This window comes from Stenella coeruleoalba (genome assembly GCF_951394435.1).
Source record: "Stenella coeruleoalba genome assembly, chromosome: 16".
In the NCBI taxonomy this organism is placed as follows: domain Eukaryota; kingdom Metazoa; phylum Chordata; class Mammalia; order Artiodactyla; family Delphinidae; genus Stenella; species Stenella coeruleoalba.
Window position 1 is genome coordinate 24,192,466 of NC_137162.1, and position 19,045 is coordinate 24,211,510.

A 19,045-nucleotide genomic window follows, 5' to 3' on the forward strand; every position below is an offset into this window, starting at 1 on the left:
AAGCAGGAGGTTGGAGGAAGGGAGCTTGGAGAGAGTGAAGGCCTCCCCTTCTGGATTAGACAGAAGAGTTCCCTTGTGGGAGATGGTTAAAGCAGAGGGAGAGGGAGGGAAATGCAAGGAGAGGGAAGAAAAGAAAGGTGGAGCGAAGGTTTAAGGCGGGGCGGGGGGGGGGGTGGGCAAAGGGGGAGCTAGAGAAAGAGAAAAGGGAGCGGGAGACCAGCCGGGAGATAATGAAGTGGTGGAGAGAAGGCGAGATATTGATGCAAAAAGAAAGGGGAGAGCAAAGAAGAGGCAAACGAGCGCCAGGGGAGGGCCAAGAGGGATGCGGGAAGCAGAGAAGGTGCCTGGGAATCTGAGCCTGCCAAGGAGGTAGACCACCTGCGGTTCCCAGGAGCCCCACCCTCGTGAACTTGCTTTTCCACTCGCCCGGAGAAAAGTTCCAGCGCTGAAGGCTGAGGTGGGCGCGGGATCAGACGCTAGAAGGGAGCCGGCCATCCGCGGGTTCCCAGCGCCCCTGCCGGGGAAGGCCCGGCGCTGCAGCCCAAGCCGAAGCTCGGGGCTTGGGGAGAGATGCGAAGCCTCCACTCGGCTTGGGCTCTGAGCAGAGCTGGTAGATGCCAGAGTATAAGGTCTGGGTCTGGACCCTTAGGCAGGGCTCCCGGACGGGAGGCTCATACAGCCGGGGAAGGTACGGCCTCCTAAGCCCCAAGCCCACAGTGGAGGTATGGTGTCCAAGCTCCCTGCAGACCCCCAGAGGGCAGTTGTCTGCAAGAGCAAGGCTGGGGTCTCCCTTCTCTCTCTCCCACTTGCAGGAAGCCCTACCCAGACAGAGCTCACGGAAAGGTCAGATCCTAGAGATGGACTTATGGATATGTGGCTATAAAATATTTGTTTGGGGAAAAAATGGATGAAAGACTCTAGGTGCAACATTTTCACGTAGTTTCCTGCACCAGTTCCCCCTCTTAGCTTTTTCCATCCATTAGCACATCCTCCTGCTATCTTCAGTCTCGATTTTCTGCAATCTGACATCTGTCTTCAGGTGACTCATCAAAGGCCTGTCCCAACAAACACCGCCAGTGGCTCCCTGAGACAGTGGGCCCAACAGCTTCTGCCTCCTGCATTTGTAAACGTGTTCCATTTGGAAAGATCTCCCTTGGTCTACATGTCATCAGGGTCTCCTGGGTTCTCCCTGACCATCCTTAGTCAAGTTCACCAGCCTCTCTTCTTTCTTCCACATCCTAAATTCGGAGCCCCAACCTCTGTGCAGTCCTCTGTGCCTGGCTCTCATCCTACCTTCTCTCCATGAGTAAACCCCATGTTCTCACCCGTTTCTGTGCTTCTTCAACTATCACCTCTTGCTGGTGACTCCTGAATCTGCAACCCCACTGTGTCCTCTCTTGTGAGCTTCACATCCGAATTCCCCATTGCATATCCCTGTTGAAAGCCATCCGCATCCAGTTCTAAAAACCATCCTCCAACACCTCAGTTAGGCAGACTAGACATTTAACATGCAACCTTTAGTCCTCCCTCTTTTAATCCCCACATCCAGGAAAATCAGTGTCAAGTCCTATTTAAAAAGCGTTTTTACCTGTCCTCTCCTGTCTATTCCCAGCGTCACTGCCTTACAACTGACCCTCATCATCTCTGGTCTAGGGCTTTGCTATAGATGCCTATCTTCAGTTCTTTGCTTCACCAAGCCGACCTCCCCATTGTCCACCTGCACTGTCCACTAGAAATATAATGTGAGCCACGTAGGTAATTTAAAATATTCTAGTAGCCTTATTTTAAAAAGTAAAAAGAAACTAATGAAATCAATGTTCATAATATACTTTACGGAACTGAATATATCCAAAATATTTTCATTTCAACTTGTAATCGACATAAAAATTGAAGTATTTTTACATATTTTTGTACTAAGTCTTCAAAATCCAGTGTGTATTTTACACTTACAGCGCATCTCAATTCGAACTAGCTACATTTCAAGTGCTCAATAAGGTGGCTAATGGCTATTGCTTTAGAGAGCACAGCTCCACACTGTTGGCAGGAAGAGCCTTTTAAACACAAGGAAGATTATGTCGTGGATTGCCCTCCTCAAAACTCTTCATTACCAACTATCGTCCATGAACTCCAAACTTTTCAGAATGGTGTCCAAGATTCCATGCACTCTCACCTCCATGAACTTGCTTACTGTATTTCTTAAGCCTGTAATCTGTCCTCCGACACAATTTCCATTCTGGTCTGATTTAAATGCCAGCTCTTCCAAGAATCCTGCCCCCACTATCCTATAGTACCTGACACTGTATCCATTATTATCACCACCACGGTCGTCATCGTCTTCATTATCATCATCACCAAATTCTTTGTCTTCCTGCTCTAAGATGGGAGCTGTCCAATACTGATTTAGAATTTAAAAGACAGGGCTAGGGTTAGAATGGGCTCCCATTTCCTTTGCTGGCATAATGCCTACTTCAACTGGGAAAGGCAGGTTGAGAGCTAAGATTAGCCTTCACCCAGTCCCAGTGAGGAGAACAACGAAGGCCTCACTGAGAATGCATTTTCCCTCTGGGTGTCTATGCCTGTTACAAACAACTGGAGAAAAATGTCACCTTAATATGGCTTCTTTCAGTTTTTATTTTTTTTAACCATCACAGTGAAATAATGCTTGGGGAAACTTTACTTTTTCTCCCTGATGTCACGAACACACGTGTGCACGTGCACACACACTCTTCCAATCCGTTAATAATCTAATAGGTATCTTGCCATCAGTACCCATAGCCGGCACGTACAGGGAAGCATTCCAATTACGCCTGTTTCTCATATTTTATAACATGTTCAGCAGTCGTATGAGGCTCTAAAGACAAATTCCTCATAAAACTTAGAGCCAGGAAAAACTTGGATTTCTCCTGTGGAGCTGACATCCTATCTTAAAGACTTTCTTAAAACTGGCTGTGTCTTCTCACGTCTTGACAGTCAAGCTGAGTACCACATTCACTTGCTGTAACAGTCTTCAGAAGAAGATCTTTACCCTCTGCTCCCCTTTTACTAAATACTGTTTGTTTTTCTTGTTTGATACTCTTTAGTCATACTATGTCTGTGCATTGTTGATAAACCACTTCATATCCTTTTTAGAACTAAATAGGAAATTAATGAATTGATTAACATCAAAACAACAGTCCACATTGTAACTCTCTGAATTTCTACAGAGGCAAATGATTATAAAACAAAACCTGAAATGCAGACAAAAGCAGTTAGAAGACCACTGAAATCAGGACTTCCTACTACTGTGTGTTCATGAAAGCAAGAAGTGTCCATTTGCTGAATGCTGTATCAGCACCTGGCCCAGTCTCTGGCACAGCACTGACCCTCAATAAATGCGCAATCAAAGATGAAACAGGTGAATGTAAATAATACTACTTCCGCTGCAACTGCTAATCATCTGTTCTTTTTAACATACGTGCACTTTCTAGAGAAGCAAAAGCTCTAATATTTGATTGATGCTATTCCCTACCACAGGTGACCATCTGCCCAGCAGTCTCAGGTGTAGGCAGTAACATTAAGAATCTTGCCCCAAAAGCCACCAAAGAATTTATGATGAGGAAAAGTGGAGGAGAAAGAAGAAAAGCAGAGGAGAGAAGGCAAGAAAGAACAACCTGAAAACTGACATTTAGCAAGGGCTTTCTTTACGTCAGGCTCTAAGTCTTCTATGCCCACTGCTTCATTTAATTCTGACAAAGTAGGTTTTCTTGGTTCCAATCAATACACTGAGAAGCAGAAATGTATACAAGTGAAGCAGTGATGAGGAGGTGATCGTGGTGATGATAATGATGAGTGTCAACATATACTGAGCGGTAACTCTGGACCAGATGTGTGGTAAGGACCCATCGGCATTCCAGCAGAATGATTAAGAGTTCGACTTGGGAACTAAATTTCTGTATTCACATTCCAACCATACCAACCACCAACTGTGTGATCTCGGACAAACTACTTAACCTCTCTGCACTTCTATTCCTCATCTGTAAATAGCGATGGTGTAAAGCCTTACTGATAGGGTGATAGAGAAGGTTCAATGAGTTAATGTACATAAAGCAGTTGAACGAAGTGTGGTACCAATAAGTTGCTATATGAGTTTGGCTATAAATGTTCTCACTCTCCTTACCAGTCTTGTGGAGGCCAGCACTTTGTGCCCATTTTACAGATGAGGAAACGTTGATTCAGAGAGGTTGGGTTGCACAGCTTGTGAGCGACAGAACCGGGGGTTTGAATCCAGATCTGTCTGACATTACAGCTAAACTCTCGCACAGTGGTCTCTACTGTCTTCCTGCCCTGCATCACATAACATGTCCTAGACAATATTTGTATTCAGGCCTATCTGGCTCTAAAGCCAGTGTTCTTTCTGCTGCATCACCTGTCTTCCCACCCAAGCACACACCATGAGGACTAACGCTGGTAGCCGGTACTCACTGGGCATGTGGCTCCCACAACATGCCTAGCAGTTTGAGAAGAGACTGGTGATTTGGTTGGGGGCGTCCTTGTCTTTAAATGGCGCCCCCTAGCAAGGAAGAGAAAACTGTGGTCATTGAATTCCAGGCCTGCATACAAGCAGCAAGTTCAGGCTTGAAGAAGTAAAGTCAACAGTGGAAAATGAACAACCTCCACGAAAGCACATACTCATTAAGCTACTGAAAGTCATCAGCAACTGTGTCAACATTTTCCTCACACTCGTGTCTCCAAAAGAAAAGCAGGGCCAAAAAATCTAATGAGGTGAATGCAATTGGAAAATAAGGTTTGGAGGAAAACAGGATTTTGTTTTATTCTTCTCCCTATTGCTCTAAAAGCAATGCTGCATTTCTTAAAGAAAAGGTGGTCTCTTCAAGACAGCATGGAAAAGGAAAGCTTCCAACTGAGACCCTGGACTTTGGTGAGAGGATGAGCCAGGAGAACAAACAGATGAGCCTGAGAAAGGGCAGCTTGAGAGGTTGGAGGGGAATCCACAGAGTGTGGCATCACGGAAGCAAGGGAAATGAGCGCTTTACAAAGGAGGAGTGGGCAGCGTTGCCAGATGCTCCTGGGTCAGCGCACAAGTCCCCAGGCTCAGAACAGGCTGCATCCTGCTGGATCTCAAAGACAGTCCTCAGACAGGAGGACAAGGACGAGGACACTTGCTTCCACATCAGCCTCTTGCCCAAGTTCTGACCTCACCCACAAAGACCAGAAGTGTATTTTGTTAAGGCAAGTGTGTTAATCCAGGTCTTACAAGAAGCACACGCCACAGCAGGCTTAGACCTACAAGAAATGGATGAAGGTAAATGCCCTGTAAGGGGGAATGAGAGGGAGCCAGGAGTGGTGGCTGGGAAAGCCATCAGCCCAAGATGTATGTCTGACTCTCGTGGAGGAAAGAGGGAAAGGAGGAAGGAAAGGTGAGTGAACGAATCTTTGATAACTGTGCATTCTGAGAGAGTCTGGCAAGACAGGGGGGAGTCCTTGAGCCAAAGTCACTCCCTAAGTAGTTCTCTAGCTCCCAGAAGCAGGCCTGCCATGGTATCCCTGCCACACTTGGTCGTGGCTGGGAGCAACCTGTGGAAAGCATGGCCTGGGCACTAACATGGTGATGGATTTCAGAGTGCCATTGCTGGGGCATTGGTCAATTAGGCATTATTCAGTTTTTCCATTTTAAAAGGTATTCTAACATCATCCCCATAGGATGGTTTTCAGAGGTAAATGAATAATATATGTGAAACTTAACCTAGTGCCTGATGAACCTAACAGATCCTTTCTAAATGCTTGTCAAATGAATAAAAGAGTAATGGAATGAGAGAACGGAAGACAGAAAGGAGATTTGAGCAATTTAATTAGAATATCTTATGGTAGAAAAGCAGGGGATTTTCTAGGAGAGGTGGAGATGAGGACATGAGAGGATTTAAAATGTAGTCTTGGTTTTCCCAGGGTTAGCTGAGAAATTTTAACAAGTCTCAAGATTATGACAGAGGAAAGAAAACCCACTTCCCTGAGTTTGAGGATTAAAGGAGAGAATGTGCCAGGAAGCACCAAACTTAACAGGGTGACACAAAAGGAAAGGCATGGCCTGCTGTTGTAGTTGACATCGATATAGTTACAGATCTCATCTCTTCAGACTGGACCCAAGCCAACCCCCAGTTCTGATTTCTGGAACCCAGGACATGCTTAGAGAGTCTTTGTTGCATCCAGCCTCCCTTTTCTTTTCCCATGACTCCTAGCTCTGTGCTTCCCCAGCAAAGTTTATACAGAGGGAGCATCTAATTCATCCTTCACTGTTGATGTCTTAATGCACCCTTCCCAGGAGTACAATATTTGCATTTAAAAAGACACCACCAGATGCTTACCAAGTTTAACAAGGAGAATAGACAACCATGGGAAACTCCAGGCAGCAGTGACAATGAGATAGATCCTAGCAGAGCTGACCTGTCCCCCAGGGGTACCATTGGTGGGTTAAGGCCCAGATAGCAGAGAAGAAAATAGGACTGGGGCGGGGGGGAAATGGAAAAGCAAAGAGAAGATGAGGGAAGGGTTAGAGAAGGAAAGAGAGAAAAGGTGCCTGGGTGGTGGCAGTGGGAACATTGGGGAGAAGACAGAAAAAGACCAGACAGCTAAGCTTTCAGGTACTGGAGATGGGACATGATTTCCAGGGAGACGGCAGAGGCCAGTGGGCAAACAATGATTCTGGATCCAAGCAGAGCAGAGTTCAGATCCTGGCTCTGCCGTACTAGGTGTGTGACTTTGGGGAAAGTGTGCAACCCCTCTGAGCTTTGGCTCGCCCATCTGTGAAATGAGATATCAGTAGCTCCTTTCTCAATGCGTTTTTTGAGGATCCAATGAGATAATGTCTGAATAGTGCCTGACACATGATAAGCACTTAATAAATTACTATTAGACCCTCTCTACCTCTTCTCTCTAATTCCTCCCTCCATCCCCGCAAAACATATATTCCATCTGCCCGATGATGATGCCTGGATTTCCCTCATGAGGAGTCAAAGCTTTTATCCCCCATGGTGAGACTGCAGAATTAGAGAGCAAATAATCTCATGGAAAAGGCCTCAGTGGCTGACCTCAGTGCTGGGACTCCGAACGATGGTATGCAACCCCTCCTCATTTAATCTTTTCAGAGTCCTGGGAGGTGGTCAGATCCACACAGATGCTCAGAGAGCTTAAACGCACCCTCCAAAGCTAAGAATAGCGTTGGGTTGGGAGATTTTCTAAGAGCAAGTTTGGATACAAGAGAAGCAAGTTAAGAAGTCTGGGTGGAGAGAAGCAAGTTAAGAAGTCTGGGTGGAGCCCCAGGGGGAAGGGCTCCCAGGGTGAGAAGAGCCAGAGAGAGATGAGGCTGCTGCTCAGAGGAAGCACCCCACCCGGGAGAAGGAGGGAACCCCTCAAGGATGGCCCGAGGCCACTTTAAGCTGCTGCCAGAGAAGGTACTGTATGGATGGGATGCGCCTGTGGCCCTCCCGCCCCCATACTCAGGGGTCATGACCCTTTCACTCATCCCCCTAGTCAGAATCAGGAGCAGTGCAGCTGGCGGATCTTAGGAAATTGTTCAAGGGTGGCAGAGAGAGCAAAGCTGGAGCTAAATATAGCCTCGAAACAAACATGTGTTTTACAACCCAGCAAGGGCCTGAGAGAGACTGCGTCTGAGGTCGCAGGAACCGGAGCCTCCTGCTGTTATCCACGCAGGGCGTTCAGGCGCCAATGCAAGAAGCCGAGAAGCCGCGCTGCTTCTGCTTCCACGGGGCCCGGGCTCCCTCCCATCGCAGGATCTTTGCCTGTGCTGTTCCTCCCTTCCCTGCTTGCCTAACTCACTCTCCATCTCCCTCCAGATCCTAGGTCTAGCTTCACCTGCTTCAGGGAGCCTCCCCTGACCTGGAGCCCCTCCCCTGTCATTAGCGTGACCATGGGCCCCAGTTCAGGACACTCTCCCAGCCTAATTACTAATAGCACCGCTGTTCACTCTCGGAAGTGTCCCAGTTTGAGCAATAAATTATGTAGTCACCCACCCTACCTATCATATGTTCTCCCAGGACTATACGCCTCTTCTTTAAAGCATTATTACAGTTGAATTTATATTGTGTTTGTATAGAGATTCAATTAATGCCTCTCTCCTCCAGAATACTGTAAACCCCATCAGCAAAGGGATCAGACCTATTTTTTAGTTATACTTTTAATTTTGAGGTAATTGTAGATTCCCTTGCAGTTGTAAGAAGTAACACAAAGGGATCCCAGTTCCTCCCAGCGGTAACATCTTACAGAAGCACAATGCAACATCACCAGCATATTGACACTGAAACAGTCAAGCTGCAGAATATTTCTGTCACCACAAGGATCCTCATGTTGCTGTTTGATAGCCACCCCCGCTTCCATCCTGTCTCCCAACCTCTCCTTAACCCCTGGCAACCACTAATCTGTTCTTGATGACTATAGCTTTGTCATTTCAAGAATGTTACATGTATGGATTCCAACTGGGATTGGCTCTTCTCAGCCTAATTCTGTGGAGATGCATCCAGGTTGTTATTTGTATCAACAGTTTATTATTTTATATTGCTGAGTTATATTCTATAGAATGGATGTATCATAATTTGTTTAACCTATTGAGGGACATCTGAGTTTTCTCCAGGTTTTAGCTATAATGACCAAGCTGCCGTCAACATTCACGGACACGTTTTTCTGTGAATGTAAGTCTTCTTTTCTCTGGGATAAATGCTTCAAAGTACAATTTCTCAGTCCTACGGTAGTTGCATGTTTAGTCTTTTTAACAAACTGTCAAATTGTTTTCCAACATTGGAAATGTTGTTTTCCAACATGTACTGCTTTACATTCCCACCAGCAATGTCTGAGTGATCCAGTTTCTCTGAATCTTCTCCAGCAATTAGTGTTCTCACTAGTTTTTATTTTAGCCATTCTGGTGGGGGTGCAAGGTAATCACATTGTGGCCTTAATTTGCATTTCCCTAATGGTAATGTTGTTGAACATCTTTTCATGCCCTATTTGTCATCTATATATCCACTCAGGTGAAATGTCTCTTCATGTCTTTGGCCCATTTTCTAATTAGATTGGTTTGTTTTTCTGTTGAGTTTTGAGAGTTCTTTGTGTATTCTAGATACTAGTCTTTGTTGGATATGTAGTTTGAAAATATGTTCTTCCAATCTATGGCTTGTTTTCTCATCCTCTTAAGATCTTTCACAGAGCAGAATTTTTCAATTGTGAAGAAGTCGAATTTATCAAGTTTTCTTTTATGGATCATACTTCTGATGTCATTAGCACTTTTTGCCTAGCCTTGGATCCCGAAGATTTTCTCCTATGATTTTTTCTAAAAGTTTTATAGCGTACATTTTACATTTAAACCCATGATCCATTTTTTAAATGTATTTATTCAAGTATAGTTGATTTACAATGTTGTGTTGGTTTCTGCTGTACAGCAAAGTGATTCAGTTATACGTATATATACATTCTTTTACATATTCTTTTCCATTATGGTTTATCCCAGGATACTGAATATAGTTCCCTGTGCTATACAGTAGAACCTTGTTGTTTATCCATTCTATATATAATAGTTTGCATCTGCTAATCCCAAACTCCTGATCCATCCCTATCCCACTTCCTCTCCCCCTTGACAATCACAAGTCTGTTCTCTATGTCTGTGTGTGTGTTTTGTAGATAAGTTCATTTGTGTCATATTTTAGATTCCTCATATAAGTGCCGTGATCCATTTTTAATCTTTGTATAAGGTATGATACAAGTTGAGGTTCATTTTTATGGCTATAGATATCCAATTGCTCCAGCATCATTTGTTGAAAAGCTACCTTTCCTCCACTGAATTACTTTTGTACCTCCATCAAAAATAAGTTGGGCTTATTTGTGTGGGTCTATGTCTGAGTTCTCAGTTCTATTCAATTGATCAATCAAATGTGCCTATCCCTCTGCCAGTACCACACAGACTTCCTTATTATAGCTATATATTGTCTTGAAATCAGGCAGACTGATTTCTTCCACTTTATTCCTCTTTTCAAAATTGTTTTAACTATTTTGATATAAACTTTTGTCTTTTGATATAAATTTTAGAATAATCTTACCTATATTTATAAAAAAAATCTTGCTGGGATTTTGATAGAAATTTGTATTGAACATACAAATGTTCTCAGTTTGGGGAGAACTGACTTCTTTAATATGTTGAGTCTTCCAATCCATGAACACAGTTTGTCTCTTCAGTTATTTATATCTCCTTTGATTTCTTTTATCAGCATTTTGTAGTTCTTAGCATATAATTCCGGTACGTTTTGTTAGCCTTATACCTAAAAATTTCTTTTCTGAGTTATTATAAACAGTATAATATATATATGTGTGTGTGTGTGTGTGTGTGTGTGTGTGTGTATATATATACATATATATGTGTATATATATATATATATATACACGGCTGTGCCATGCAGCTTGTAGGATCTTAGTTCCTGGACCAGGGACTGAGCCCAGGCCATGGCAGTGAAGACACCAAGTCCTAACCACTGGACTCCAAGGAACTCCCTCAACAGTATTTTCACATTTTAGTGCCCATAAGTTCATTGCTAGCATATAGAAATACAATTAATTTTTGTATCTTTACTTGAATCCTGTGTCCTTGCTGAACTCACTTATTCCAGGATTATTTTTGTAGATACCTTGGGATTTTCTATGTAAATAATCATGTTGTATGCAAATACGGACAGTTTTATTTCTTCCTTTCCAGTCCATAATGTCTTTTATTTTCTTTTCTTGCCTTATTGCACAGGAATGAACTTCCAGAACTGTGCTAAATAAAAATGGTAAGAGTATACATCCTTGCCTTGTTTCTGATCTTAGGGGGAAAGCATTCAGAATTTCACCATTAAGAACAATTTTACCTGTTGGTTTTTTGTAGTGCTCTTTATCAAATAGAGAAAGGTCTCCTCTATTCCTGTTATTCTGAGTATTTAATCACAAATAGGTGTTAAATTTTGTTAAATGCTTTTTCTGCATTGATACAATCAGTTGATTTTTCCTCTTTAACCTACTGATATCGATTGATATCCTCATATTAAACCAGTCTTACAAGCCTGCAATAAACCCCACTTGGTCATAGTATATAATTCATTTTGTATATTGCTGAATTGTATTTGCTAATATTTTGTTAAAGATTTTTGTGTCTATAATCATGAATGACATTGGTCTGTGGTTTTCTTTTTTCTTTTTTTTCAGTACTCCCTAGTTTTGGTATCAGGATAATACTCACTGAATAAAATGAACTGGGAAATGTTCCCTCTTCTTCTATTTTCTGGAAGACAATACGTAGAATTGGTCTTAATTCTTCTTTAAACTTGATAGAATTCTCCAGTGAAATCGTCTGTGCTTGGAAATTTCTTTTGGGGGAGTTTTTGAAATTATGAATTTAATTTCTGTAATAGTTATAGAGCTATTAAAATTATCTATTTCATATTGGGTAAGTTGTGGTAGTTAGTGTTTTTCAAAACATCAGTCTATTTTGTCTAGATTGTCAAATTTGTATGGGTAAAATTGTTAGTAGTATCCCTTTATTATCCTTTGATGTCTGCAGAATCAGTAGTGATATCCCCCATTCCTAATATTGCTAACTTCTTTTCACTTTGTCAGTCTTGCTAGAAGTTTGTCAATTTTATTGCTCTTTTCAAAGGAACCAGTCTTTGTTTCACCGATTTTCTCTATTTTTTTTTTCTGTTTTCAGTTTCATTGATTTCTGCTATTTTCTTTAATATTTTCTTCCTTCTGCTTGCTTTGGGTTTACCTGCTCTTCTTTTTTCTAGGTTCTTGAGGTGGGAGCTTAAATTATTGACTTGAATCTTTTCCTCTTCTCTAATATATAGATTTAGTGCTATAAATTGCCCTCTCAGCACTAGGTTTAACTGCATCCCACAAATTGTGATGTTTTATTTTCATTCAGTTCAACATTTTTTAATTTTTCTTGAAACTTCCTCTTTGACCCATGGATTATTTGTTCTTCGTTTTCAAGTATCTGGAGATTTCCTAATATTTTTCTGTTATTGATTTCTAGTGTGATTCCATTGTGCTCTGAGAACACATTCTGTTATTCTGTATGGTTTCAAGTTTTTTTAAATGTTGTGGTCTGTTTTATAGTCCAGGATATTGTCTGTCTTATCTATATTCTGTGGTTCTTTGAAAACAAAGTACATTGTACCGTGTTCTATAACTACTAGATCCTGTTGGCTGATGGTGTTGTTGAGTTATTACATGTCCTTACTGATTTTCTATCTAGCTGATCTATCAATTGTCAAGAGAGGGGTCGTGAAGTCTCTAACTCTAATTGTGATTTCTCTCTTTAGTTCTATCAGGTTTTGCTTCACATATTTTGCAGCTCTGTTGTTTGACACTTACACATTTAAGACTGCAATATCTTCTTGATAGGTTGACCCTTTTGTCATTATATAATGCCTGTCTCTGGTAATTTTCTTTGTTCTGAATTCTACTTTATTTGCCATTAATACAGCTAGTCTTGCGTTCTTTTGATTAATATTTTCATGATATATCTTTTTCTATCCTTTAATGGTTATATTTGAAGTGAGTTTCTTGTAGATAGCATATAGTAGGCTCATGACTGCTAATCCATTCTGCTAACCTCTGTCTTTTATTTTATATATTTAGACCATTTACATTAATGAAATTAGTGATATGTTAGAATTTAAGCCTGCCATTTTATTTTTTGTTTCTGCTTGATCTCTCTGTTTTTCATTTACCTGTTTGGTTTTTCCTGCTGCCTGTGGGTTACTTGAACATTTTTTAAATTCCAGTTTGATTTTATTTATAGTATTCTTTAGTGTATCTCTGTATGGCTTTTTTAGTGGTTGCTCTAGGTATGGCATTAAATGTACATAACTTATCACAGCTGGATAGCTTTTCATTTTACCAGTTTGAGTAAGGTATAGAAATCTTATTTCTCTTTAAAGTCTCTCTACCCTCCCCACTTAAAATTGTCTTAAATATTTTCAATACTTACATTTAGAACCATATCAGGCAGTGTTATAATTTTTGCTTCAACCATTAAAGAAAATTTAGAAAACTCAAGAGGAGAAGGAAAGCCTATTTTTTCAGCAGTGTTTTTTCCTACCATGTTCTTTCTTCATTCCTGGTGTTCCAGAGTTCCTTCTTTTATCATTTTCTTTCTTATTAGAGTACTTCCTATAGTTATTCATTTAGAGTAGGCTTCCTGGTAACAAATCCTGTTAGTTTTTCTTCATCTGAGAATGACTTCATTTCCCCTTCATTCTTGAAGGATAGTTTCACTGGTTATGGGTTTCTAGGTTGACATTTCTTCACTTTCAGCACTTGAAAAAAATGCCATGTCACTTCTTTCTGACTTCCATGGTTTCTGATGAGAAATCCATTGTCATTTAAATTGTTTTTCCCCTATAGGTAATGTGTCGTTTCTCTCTTGCTGCTTTCAAGATTTTTCTTTGTCTTCAATTTTCAGACATTTGATTGTGATGTGTCTTGCTGTGGATTTCTCTTTTTTTTTTTTTAACATCTTTATTGGAGTATAATTGCTTTACAATGGTGTGTTAGTTTCTGCTTTATAACAAAGTGGATCAGTTATAATATACATATGTTCCCATATCTCTTCCCTCTTGCATCTCCCTCCCTCCCACCCTCCCTATCCCACCTGTCTAGGTGGTCACAAAGCACCGAGGTATTTCTTTTGCCAAATTTGAGAAGTTTTCAGCCGTCATCTCTGTGAGTACTTTTCTACCCCTGTCTTTTTTTCTCCTCTCCTTCTGTGAGTCACAGGACATGAATATTAGATCTTTTGTTAGAGTCTCACAAGCCCCGGAGACTTTGTTCATTTTTCTTTCAGTCTGTTTTCTCCCTGCTCTCAGATTGGGTAATTTCTATTGTTCTAGCTTTAAGTTCAATGATTCTTTCCTCAGTCCATTCTATTCTGCTGTTGAATTTATCCTTTGAGGTGTTCTGTTTTTTTTTCAGTTATTACGTTTTTCAGTTCTAAAATTCCCATTTGTTTCTTCATTACGTCTTCTGTTTCCTTGCTGAAACTTTCTGTATTTTTGAACATGTTTATAATGGCTTGTTGAAGTACTTTTCCAGTGACTGCTTTACAGTCTCTGTCAGATAATCTCAACCTCTCTGTCATCTCAGTGCTGGCATCTACTGATTATCTTCTTACATTCACTTTGAGATTTCCTGGTTCTTAGTGTGACAAGTGGTTTCTTTCATTGAAATCTGGATATCATGAACATTATGTTATGAGACTCTGAATCTTATTTGAACCTGTTTTAACTGGCTTCTTCTAATACAGCTCTGGCAGAAGGGGAAGGGGTGCTATTTTGTCACTGCCAGGTGAGGGTATGAGTCTACATTCCCTACCTGGCCTCCATTGACATCTGGGGGACGTGGGGCTGGGCAAAGTTTTGAGTTCCCTGTCTCCACCAAACCTCCACTGATACCTCTCTGGCTAGGAGGGGTAGGACTGTAACTCATTATTGCTTCACTGTGGCCTCCACTGACACAAAAGGGTGGAGGTGGGGAGTGGCTTCATTACTCCTGGGCAGAGGTGAAAGTCCTGAGTCTCCACTAGTCCTCCTCTGACACCACTCCAGCAGGGAGGGGCAAGGGTGCCTTATTCCTGCTGGGTAGGGGTAGAAGTGGCTTCTATTGACAATACAGGTAGGGATGGGGGGAGCCCCATTACCACCTGGAGCAGATGAAAGTTTTAGCTTCCTACTGGGCCTTCTCTAACACAACTGCAGCAGGGTCTTGGAGTACCTCGTTACAACCACAAGAGGGTGCAAGTCTACGCTCCTCAGTCAGCCTTTGCAGTCTGGGTGGAAGTGAAGCCAGTTTTTTCAGTGGTGTTTGGCTAGAGTAGTCATTTTAGACAGTGACTTTTTGTCATTGTCTATAAGTTCTCTGTCTTGCCAAGCTTCCCCTTTCCTGGGCCCTTGGCTAGAAAGAGGAGGATTTTTTTATTGTCTTTGCCTATTGGCATTTCCAGGTTGCTGGTTTCTTCATCTCCAGGTCTGGGACACATAAGGCAAGAAGAAGAACCAGGGATCTCACCTCTGTGTCATTCCTTGGGTCCAGAGGTCCCTGATCTGCCTTCTTTCCACGTTTCAGAGTCTTATTACGTTTGTTTTACATACAATGTGAGGGTTTTTTGTTGTACATAGCAGGAAGAAAAGTACAGCTACTCCATCTTCCCAGAAGCTGATCATACCTAGTTTTATTCAGCATTATACGTTCAACATCAAACTCAGTTCCTAGCACAGAGTAGTATATCTTCAGTGAATGTATGTATACAGCCAAATCCAAATTCTCCAGGGTTTAAGTAAGCCCTTCATCCTACGTGTGAACTTTTCGGTGGGTCTGCACTTTCCCAGGCTATAAAGGGGCCTCCGAGAAGTAGATGCCCTTTCATTTTCTGTACCAAGTGCGTCCCTGAAGGGTTATGTATCTGTAAAATTGACACAGTCATAGAACCAACCTTACAGGTTACGGTAAGGATTAAATAAGGGATCCACATAAGCACTAACAAATGCCTCTGTCAAATTGTAAGCTCTCAATAAATACTATTACTGTGCAAAAAAAAAAAAAGAAAAAACCCTGAATTTGTATCAGTTGGATTGCATTTCTCACTGATGTGCCTTATCATTTTAAAGGTGATGCCATTTTGTTTCTGATTTATTTTCAGCCTGACAGTGGTCCCCAAAGCTTAGTTTCTCAGCCTCCCTCGCAGCCTTTGTGACAAGCCATTGGTAATCTACAAATGGACGGTCAGTCAGTGCAGCCAAGGGTTTTTAGAATTCACTGAATTCTGGTGTTCCTTCTTTTGTCCAGCCCTTACATCACCGCTAATTGTTCCATTTGATAGACTCACATATTGGTTTCTTTAGATTCTGCATGTTTGGAGTTGAGCATAATTAGCTCTTACATTCACGCGCTGCCCTTTACAGAGCTTTTCCACTGGATCATTATAGGTGGCACAGTTACAATAATACCCATTGTTTCCGTTGATAACAATTGTCATCATATTAACAGTAGCTGCTGCTTATGGGGCATTTATTATATCCAGTCCCTTTTTTTCAGAGCTTTACCAGCATTTTCTCAATTTATCCTCATGAAAGAACAGGGATATAGGCCCTCTTGCCATCCCCACTTTTCAAATGAGAAAACTGAGGTTTAGAGAGTTAAGCAACTTGCCTACGGTTACAGAGCTCCTAGGTGCTGGGGCCAGCATTCCAGCCCAGGCCTGTATGAGGCCCAGCCCAGGGGCTCTTTCCTGAGAAGTGAGGGCCACCTTCTTTAGCAGTCACAACCACCACACAAATCAGTGATGTTTGCCCAGAGGGCCCCTTTCCCAGAGGGAAAGCAGTTTAAATCCTGAGCAAACCTGACTTATAGAAATCAAAAATTCTAACAGGCTAACAGGAGGAAGTCTGAGTTCTGCTTAATTGACCTGGTATAATTATTTCCACTGAATTGTTCTACATCTGGGGATGGGTATTTACTAAGCAGACTTGCCCAGTGGTTCCCATCAGCACCTGCTTTAGTCTGGAGGAAGTTAATTGCATGGAAAGTTTTCATCTAAATCACTGAGTTTCTTACTCCCAACAATGCCTCACTCACACACACACACACACACACACACACACACACACACACACACACAGAGTCCTGTGCCAAAAGGGTTTTGTTAGAAGATAGATTTGTCCTTTACCTCAGATGCTGCCTCTGAATGACACAGCTCAACCCATTTTGAGGTTCTCAGGGGCACAGTTACTCCAAACAGCCTGACCAGGGCCCTCTGCATTGCAGACAGGAGACGGCAATGAGCAATACAATCTCTAGACCACCCAGGCCAAGGACACACCCTCTTCCCCACCACCAAAAGGCACGAACCAGATATAGTATACAGGGAAAATGTGCTTGGCCAAAGTTGCCTTTCTCCTCTTTGTAAACACAAGAAGATAAATTACAGCTTCTGTTAGTAACATAATTACTTGAATTAAAATTTAGGGGGTTGGAAAAGCCAATTCTGAATGTCAGATTTCCAGTGATGTTTGTTAAGCCTCGGAGAATAGAAATATAGTCCCATAAATAACTAGGATATTATAACTGGAGCAGTGCGTGTGTTGTAATCACTTAGAGTTGGCATAGCAATTACATGATAACCAGGATTGCATTCTCTGCCCTCCCTTGCCTCTGTCCTCATTTCACACCCAGGTAACAATTACATGCGTAAGACTATGGTGGCTCTCCCACCCCCACCCCCACCCCCACCCCCTCCCCATCCGGGTAATAGTCAACCTCCAAGGCCCTTCTCACACTGTTCCTTCAGCCCTCTCCTGAACGCTCTGTCCCACAGAAATCCTCCCATTCTCATCAGCCGCTGTACTTGTTTTCTGCACCAGGCATTTTCCTCCTTAATTGGGCTGATTTCAGCTTTGCACCACAGTCTGTCATATAGAGCCCTCTAATTGTGTCGTGTCTCCCTAACAAGATTATAAGCTCTTGGGAGGCATCGAATGTGTCATATTGGAAGAACAGACATTTAGAGCTGGGGGGATCTCAGAGACTATATTGCAGATGAGAAAACAGGTCACAGAGCTGGTTGGGGGCTGAGCTAGGAGTAGAGTTCAATAATTCTAACTCGTACTTCAATGTGGTTCCAACCCTGCACTGGATTGGTGGCAGGTTTTGGATGAATTCTAATCAAGTATCACCTTGGTCAAGTATGAGGGAGAGGGTGTTAGGGAGAACTTTCCTTAGACCACCATCCTTCACACTCCATCCCAGGGGGCTTGTCCCATTGAACGGGGTGGGAGAAGGCAGGTTAAGTGGAGAGCTAAGGAGAGACTCCAGTCCAGAACGTGTGCTGTGGCTGACAGACTAGCCAACCGCTGTCATTTGGGCTGGGGGCGGGGGGTGCTCTCTGAAGGACAATAAGAAAGGCCAGGCTGGCCCAGCTTCCCTGTAGCCCTCTGATATGGCAAGAGACAGGGCTTCTATTGCAGAAGCTTCTCCAGCTCCCCCCCTTCTCCTTTCCCACCCTAGATGTCTTAGCTCAGGTTCCCCAGAAGCAGACTCTGAATGGTTTTTACAGGTGATGCTCCCAGAGAACCGGGAAAAACAGAAGAAAGGGGAAGAAGCCAAGAAAGGGATCAAGTTCAGGAAAAATCCGACAGAGGGTACATTCCCCCTGATCCTGGAGGGATGCTCTTGAGTCTAAGTCACCCCTGGGAGTTATCCCGACCAGAGGACAGGGGGCTGGGCCTTCATCGTCCCAACCTGCAGTCATTGGCTGAGGACGCCCTGGGGGGACGTAAGTTCCCAGGCCCTCCTTTCTTCTCCTGTGATTGGGCAGAGTGAGCTCCAGGGGCCCAAGGGCAGGTCTTTGAAAAGGAGCCACAGGGACTTCCCTGGTGGTCCAGTGGTTAAGAATCTGCTTTCCAATGCGGGGAATGCAGGTTTGATCCCTGGTCAGGGAACTAGAATCCCCCATGCCTCGGGGCAACTAAGCCCACGTGCCACAACTTGAGAGCTGCCATGAAAGATCCCGAATGCCCCGCGTGGCACATCTAAGACCCGACACAGCCAAAAATAAATAAATAAATATTTTTTTTTAAAAAAAAAGGAGCCATAGGCACTACGAAGAGCTCAAGGACACTAAAGGGGGGACATAAATGGTAAAAGGAGATCCGAAGCCATCAAAGCAAAGCACCAACGTTGTCACTAACGCTAGGACATTTTCATCTAGTCAACAAGCAGCTTGGAAACTTAACAGACAAGTATCTGTGGCCTTTGTTTTCTGGTTTCATAAAGGGGTGACCAGAGGTGGTAGGAAGTAGACAAGGTTTCCGTGGGGAGGAGACCCTCAGGGCACAATAAAGGAATGTGGTGGCTTAAGGGGGATGTCTTCCTGCTCAAAGCTCTGAAATATTCTCTCACCACACTTAGTACACACAGCAAAGTGGGAATCACTAGGAAGGCTGGCCGACGGACTGCC

At 42.8% G+C, this 19,045-nt stretch overlaps 1 protein-coding gene across 3 annotated transcripts in view; it reads right to left on the minus strand.

Annotated features, from left to right (window-relative positions):
- SORCS3 (sortilin related VPS10 domain containing receptor 3) overlaps positions 1 to 19,045 on the minus strand; it is a 742,043-nt gene that overhangs the window by 581,777 nt on the left and 141,221 nt on the right. The window lies entirely within an intron of this gene.